Genomic DNA, 6,040 nt, shown 5'->3' with positions numbered 1-6,040 from the left:
GATTCTATCGTAATGGACAGGGTAGAATCATATATGAATAGAGAATAGTAAATTCTTAAATAACACAATCACGTATTAAATGTACCGTATGGTAGCTAATAAAATAAAAATAAAATAAAATAAAGAATCCTGATTAAGAGAAAAAGATAGAGAAAACCAAAAAGGAAAATTAGTAGGAGAATTTAGAATATTGAGAGAGAGAGAGAAGTAGGCAGCCTACCTGCCAAATCTATATCACAACATGTGGTGGATTGCTTCAATAAATTCATATGTTACTTACGATACCCAAGTAATTTAACGTAATATTCACATTTTATTAGAATCAATTGAACATAACTTACTTTTCTTTAAATAAGATTAATTATCCCAGTGTATTAATTTTGTGATTTTTTCTTATCCCAGTGTATTCACTTTGTGAATTTAACCTAATGAGTATATATATGTTCACAGATGAAGAAAAGTGAACTGCACACCCTGTAGAAAACGACCACTTTAGATTAATGTTGGATAGATAGATCACATATTTGATGGTTGTGCATTCATCTACTGAAATGTCTAATGGATAAATAAAATAACTAGTGTTTGTGTGATGTGTTGAATGCTCTAATTTGTGAACTCAGGTGCTCTGATGTTTGCCCCTTAGACAGTTTCTTTTGAACTCTTGCTTTTGAATACAGTATGATCATTACTAGTAGGGATATATTAGGCCCTCAAAACCTATAGTACATAAATCCTATTAACTGGATAATATAAGGAGAGGTTTTATTAACTTTCATAGATGAATGTCTAACCATTTCAAGAGATTATTGGAACAGAGGGCCAGATTCACGTAGAAGTGCGGCGGCGCAACGTATCGTAGATACGTTACACCGCCGCAAGTTTTCAGCGCAAGTGCCTGATTCACCAAGCACTTGCGTGAAAACTTACGCCGGCGGCCTCCAGCGTAAGCCCGCGTAATTCAAAGGGGCGTGTGCCATTTAAATTAGGCGCGCTCCCGCGCCGGACCTACTGCGCATGCTCCCTTTTGAATTTCCCGCCGTGCTTTGCGCGAAGTGACGTAATTTTTTCAAACGGCGACGTGCGTAGCGTACTTCCGTATTCCCGGACGTCTTACGCAAGAAGGAAATTTTTTTTAATTTCGACGTGGGAACGACGGCCATACTTTATACAGCACATACGTGTGCTGTGTAAAGTTAGAGCACCTAAAACGACGACTAACTTTGTGACGGGAAACTAGACTAGCAGCGACGTAGCGAACACGAAAAACCGTTGTGGATCGCCGTAACTACTAATTTGCATGGTTTACGACGCGAACTCCCCCCAGCGGCGGCCGCGGTATTGCATCCTAAGATCCGACAGTGTAAAACAATTACACCTGTCGGATCTAGGAGCTATCTATGCGTAACTGATTCTATGAATCAGTTGCATAGATACTCTGAGAGATACGACGGAGTATCTGAGATACTCCGTCGTATCTCTGCTGTGAATCTGGCCCAGAATTTTTTTTTGCACTTATCTATCTCTGTTACTCTTATGTCCCTCGTCATTTTTAACCTATTTACTTGAAATACCAATTCCCTCATGATTTTCTCTGTGTGACCTGCCTGGCACCCCATGCCAGCTCGTTCCCAGACTTGCATTTTGTAACCTGAAATTCATTCACATCAGTGGGTAAGCCTGCCAACAACTTGATGAGCTGTCCACAGACTTTTCACTGAAGCGGAGGGAGTTCAAGGTGAATGTGTGCCAAGGATGACAAGCAAGGCCAGGAGTACTTTAAAGAATTGCTGAGGAGCCATGGTCAGGCCACATAGCAAAGATCAATGAAAAGTTTAATTTCATGTATGTTACTTTACATAAATACTGGGGAAGGATAGAAAGCCCTGAGAAGAATAAGTTCAGTAAAGAAGCACTTAAAGAGGAAAGAACCCACTAATTAAACTGTTTCCCAAAACAGTTACATTCAAGAAATGCCTTTGTTGGTAACTGTCACAGTTGCTAGTGTGCTTATGCAAGCTCACAACCAAACTTTCAAGTCCTCAAATGACAGGTGTCATAGCTGATTGCTTGTGCAGTACCATGACTAGGGATAAGCTTCGAGTTCGAGTCAAACTCATGTTCGACTTGAACATTGCCTGTTCGCCTGTTCGGCGAACAACAAACAATTTGGGGTGTTCGCGGCAAATTTGAAAAGCCGCGGAACACCCTGTTTAAGTCTATGGGAGAAATCTAAAGTGCTAATTTTAAAGGCTAATATGCAAGTTATTGTCCTAAAAAGTGTTTTGGGACCTGGGTCCTGCCCCAGGGGACATGTATCAATGCAAATAAAAGTTTTAAAAACGGCCGTTTTTTCGGGAGCAGTGAATTTAATAATGCTTAAAGTGAAACAATAAAAGTGAAATATTCCTATAAATTTCGTTCCTGGGGGGGGGGGGAGTAAAGTAAGCATGTGAAATAGCACATGTTTCCTGTACTTAGAACTGTCTCTGCACAAAGTGTCATTTCTGAAGGGAAAAAAGTCATTTAAAACCGACTCGCGGCTATAATGAATTGTCGGCTCCCGGCATACCAGCATTATTGCATAAGCATAAGCATTATTAAATGCACTGCTCCCGAAAAATCGCAGTTTTTAAAACTTTATTTGCATTGATACATGTCCCCTGGTGCAGGACCCGGGTCCCCAAACACTTTTTAGGACAATAACTTGCATATTAGCATTTAAAATGAGCACTTTAGATTTCAAACGTTCGAGTCCCATAGACTTTAACAGGGTTCTAAAGTTCACACGAACATTTGGTGTGTTCGCAGGTTCTGGTGCGAACCGAACAGGGGGGTGTTCAGCTCATCCCTAACCATGACAGCTGCAGATCTAAATAGAGACTGAGGCCGCGTACACACGGTCGGACAAAACAGATGAAAATGGACCGAGGTTCAGTTTCATCGGTCCAAACCGACCGTGTGGTCTATTGTCCTTCGGTCCAAAATTTTAAAACATGCTTTAAAATCGAACCGATGGACCGCTGCCCGATCGGTCCAAACCGATGGTTAGTACAGAAAGCATTGGTTCAAAACCCACACATGCTCAGAATCAAGTCGACGCATGCTTGGAAGCATTGAACTTCGTTTTATTCAGCACGTCGTGTGTTTGACGTCACCACGTTCTGACCCGATCGGTTTTTGGAACGATGGTGTGTACGCACATCAGACCATCAGGCCACTTCAGCGGTGAACCGATGGAAATGGCCCGTCGGACCGTTCTCATCGGTTTGGAACGACCGTGTGTACGCGGCCTGAGATGGCACCTTCCTTTGCTGGAAAGTATAGAAGGTTTTTTTTTCTGTTTGAAATTTAAAATACAGTTATGCCTTGTACACACAATAGGAATTTCTAAAGAAAAAAGTATGATGGAATTTTTTCATCAGAAATTCCTATCGTGTGTAGGCCCCATAGGATTTTTTTGGAAATAGAACATGTTTTATTTTTTTCTTATGGAAAAAATCCTATGGGAAATTCCGATCGTCTGTGTGGAACTCTGACGGAGAAAAAAACATCCATGCTCAGAATCAAGTCGACGCATGCTCGGAAGCATTGAACTTAATTTTTCTTGGCTCATTGTAATGTTTTACGTCACCGCGTTTTTGACGGTCGGAATTTAGTCTGACAGTGTGTATGCAAGACTGATGGAAGACAGCTTGAACGGAATTCTGACAGAAAATTCCATCAGATTTTAGCCCATAGAAAATTCCTATCGTGTGTACAGGGCATTCGTCTACAAAGTGGTATATGGAAATAATATTTTCGAACAAAAGATTGTTCTTCAATATTCCAAAAGAAGAATGCTATGGGAGATGTCTGGGCTCAGAACTGGAACTATAATGTTCGGATTTAGATAGAAACAGAGAAATAATTGTTTCTTTTTTTTTCTGACGATCATTCCATTTCTAATAAAAATTGACATGAATAATAAAAATAGAGGAATACTATCAATTGTCTTTCAGTTACCTTTTTTTGAATAATAATGGAACAAACAATAGGAGACAAAACAAAGTTATAAGGGTCCTTTCTCACGTGCGGACCGTTCGTCCGTTTTTTCATACGTCCGTTTACGGACTGCAATGCTTTCTAATGGGATAGCGTACATTAGCGGATGAGCATCCGCTAACGTCCGTTAACATCCGTCTCCGTTAAGCTCCTTTTTTTTGAACGGAAGAAAACCCTATTTTTCTTCCGTCAAAAAAACGGAACGGACAAAAAACGGATGTTAGTGGACGATCCGTTTAACATTCGATCCGCTAACATCCGTTTTTCATCAAAATATGTAATAAAAATAAAGTTCTAACAAAAAAAAAAACGGATGAAAAAACGGATGAAAAACGGATGACAACTGATGAAAAACTGATGTAAAACGGATGAAAAACGGATGAAAAAACGGATCAACTGATGATAAAAAACTGATCTAAAAAACGGTCCGCACGTGTGAAAGGACCCTCAATATCCAAATAGTACATACTGATGTAAGATCTTTTTCAAACCTAGTTGAAAAGTTTATTAGTCACTCTTTCCCTATCTTTTGTAACTCTATTGGTTTACATTTGGGACATAACAAAAATCACTCTAATTTAAATTCCTTAAAATGGGATTTTTGAAATTACCATAAAATCTATTTCTTGTAGTTCATTAGGGTGCAAAGACTGCTGGGTATTACTGCTGCCTACGAGAGAATCTGGCAACAAAAACCGTGTCAACCCTTTATAACCCCTAGAGAGAGGGAGTCACCGATCCAGGTTGGTCTGGTTTGTATTTAACCTCTTCTCAGAAGCCACAGTTGCTGGCAATGCGTATAGCAAATAGAAAATAAAAGGATGTTTCTGGACAGCCGCACTCCAAAAAAATATTGCCTTTATTGGTAAAAAAGGATCAAAAACTACAAGCCACAGCAAAAACTGAACACACAGCACTAATACTTAGTGCTTAATCGTAGCTGACAATCACAAAAAATGCATTTCAAATAAATACTCATCTCTAGTTACCATGTGACCGAAAATGTGGTAAATTAGATCCAATTAACAAATTGGTGATTGAAACCATCTGTGAGCACAATCAAAAGACTCTAAACCAATGATGCTGGTAAAATAAAATGAAATGAAAAAGGGGATAAATAAACATAAATTAACAATGTGTGTAAAAAACATATGTATGAATCCCATACAGGGATTATATAAATACATGTATGAAACGTGATAATATGTGTATGAATCAATGAATCAAAAAATGAATCAATGAATCAAAAAAGTGCAGAAAGGATGTGCAACATTTTTTTTTTTTTTATAATAATGGAACAAACAATAGGAGACAAAACAAAGTTATACATATCTGAATAGTACATACTGATGTAAGATCTTTTTCAAACCTAGTTGAAAAGTTTATTAGTCACTCCTTACCTATCTTTTGTAACTCTATTGGTTTACATTTGGGACATTACCAAAATCACTCTAATTTAAATTCCTTAAAATGGCATTTTTGTACTTACCATAAAATCTATTTATTGTAGTTCATTAGGGTGCAAAGACTGCTGGGTTTTACTGCTGCCTACAAGAGAATTTGGGCACTGGCAAAAAAACAAAAACAGTGCCAACCCTTTATAACCCCTCTTACCCCCAGCATACCTTAGTTTTTTTGCGAAAAAATAGTACTAGGAGAATGACATGCTGGGACATCCAATATTGAGGGGCAACAAAACACTAAAAGCCCCACGAAAGCCATAGAACTTGGGACTGCATGCATCTTAAAGGGACCCTTAAAGGACCAGAAGCTGACATCAGAAAATGCCTGAACATCTACCTCTGGAACAAGACTGCAAGTGCATAAATCTGTCCATTGATGTAGATCTAGGCCCATTTGCAAAAAAAAATCCAGGATTGATGCTACAGAGAATGTCCTGGGGTGGAAGTCTTTAGCCTCATAATAAGCTAAGTAAGCCTTCCATGTGCAATGGCAGACCCTATCGAACGTAGTCTTCCTAGGCTTTAGTATTATGGGG

The sequence above is a fragment of the Rana temporaria genome, chromosome 2 (assembly GCF_905171775.1).
Source record: "Rana temporaria chromosome 2, aRanTem1.1, whole genome shotgun sequence".
In the NCBI taxonomy this organism is placed as follows: Eukaryota; Metazoa; Chordata; class Amphibia; order Anura; family Ranidae; genus Rana; species Rana temporaria.
Note: the sequence above shows the minus strand (reverse complement) of the source record.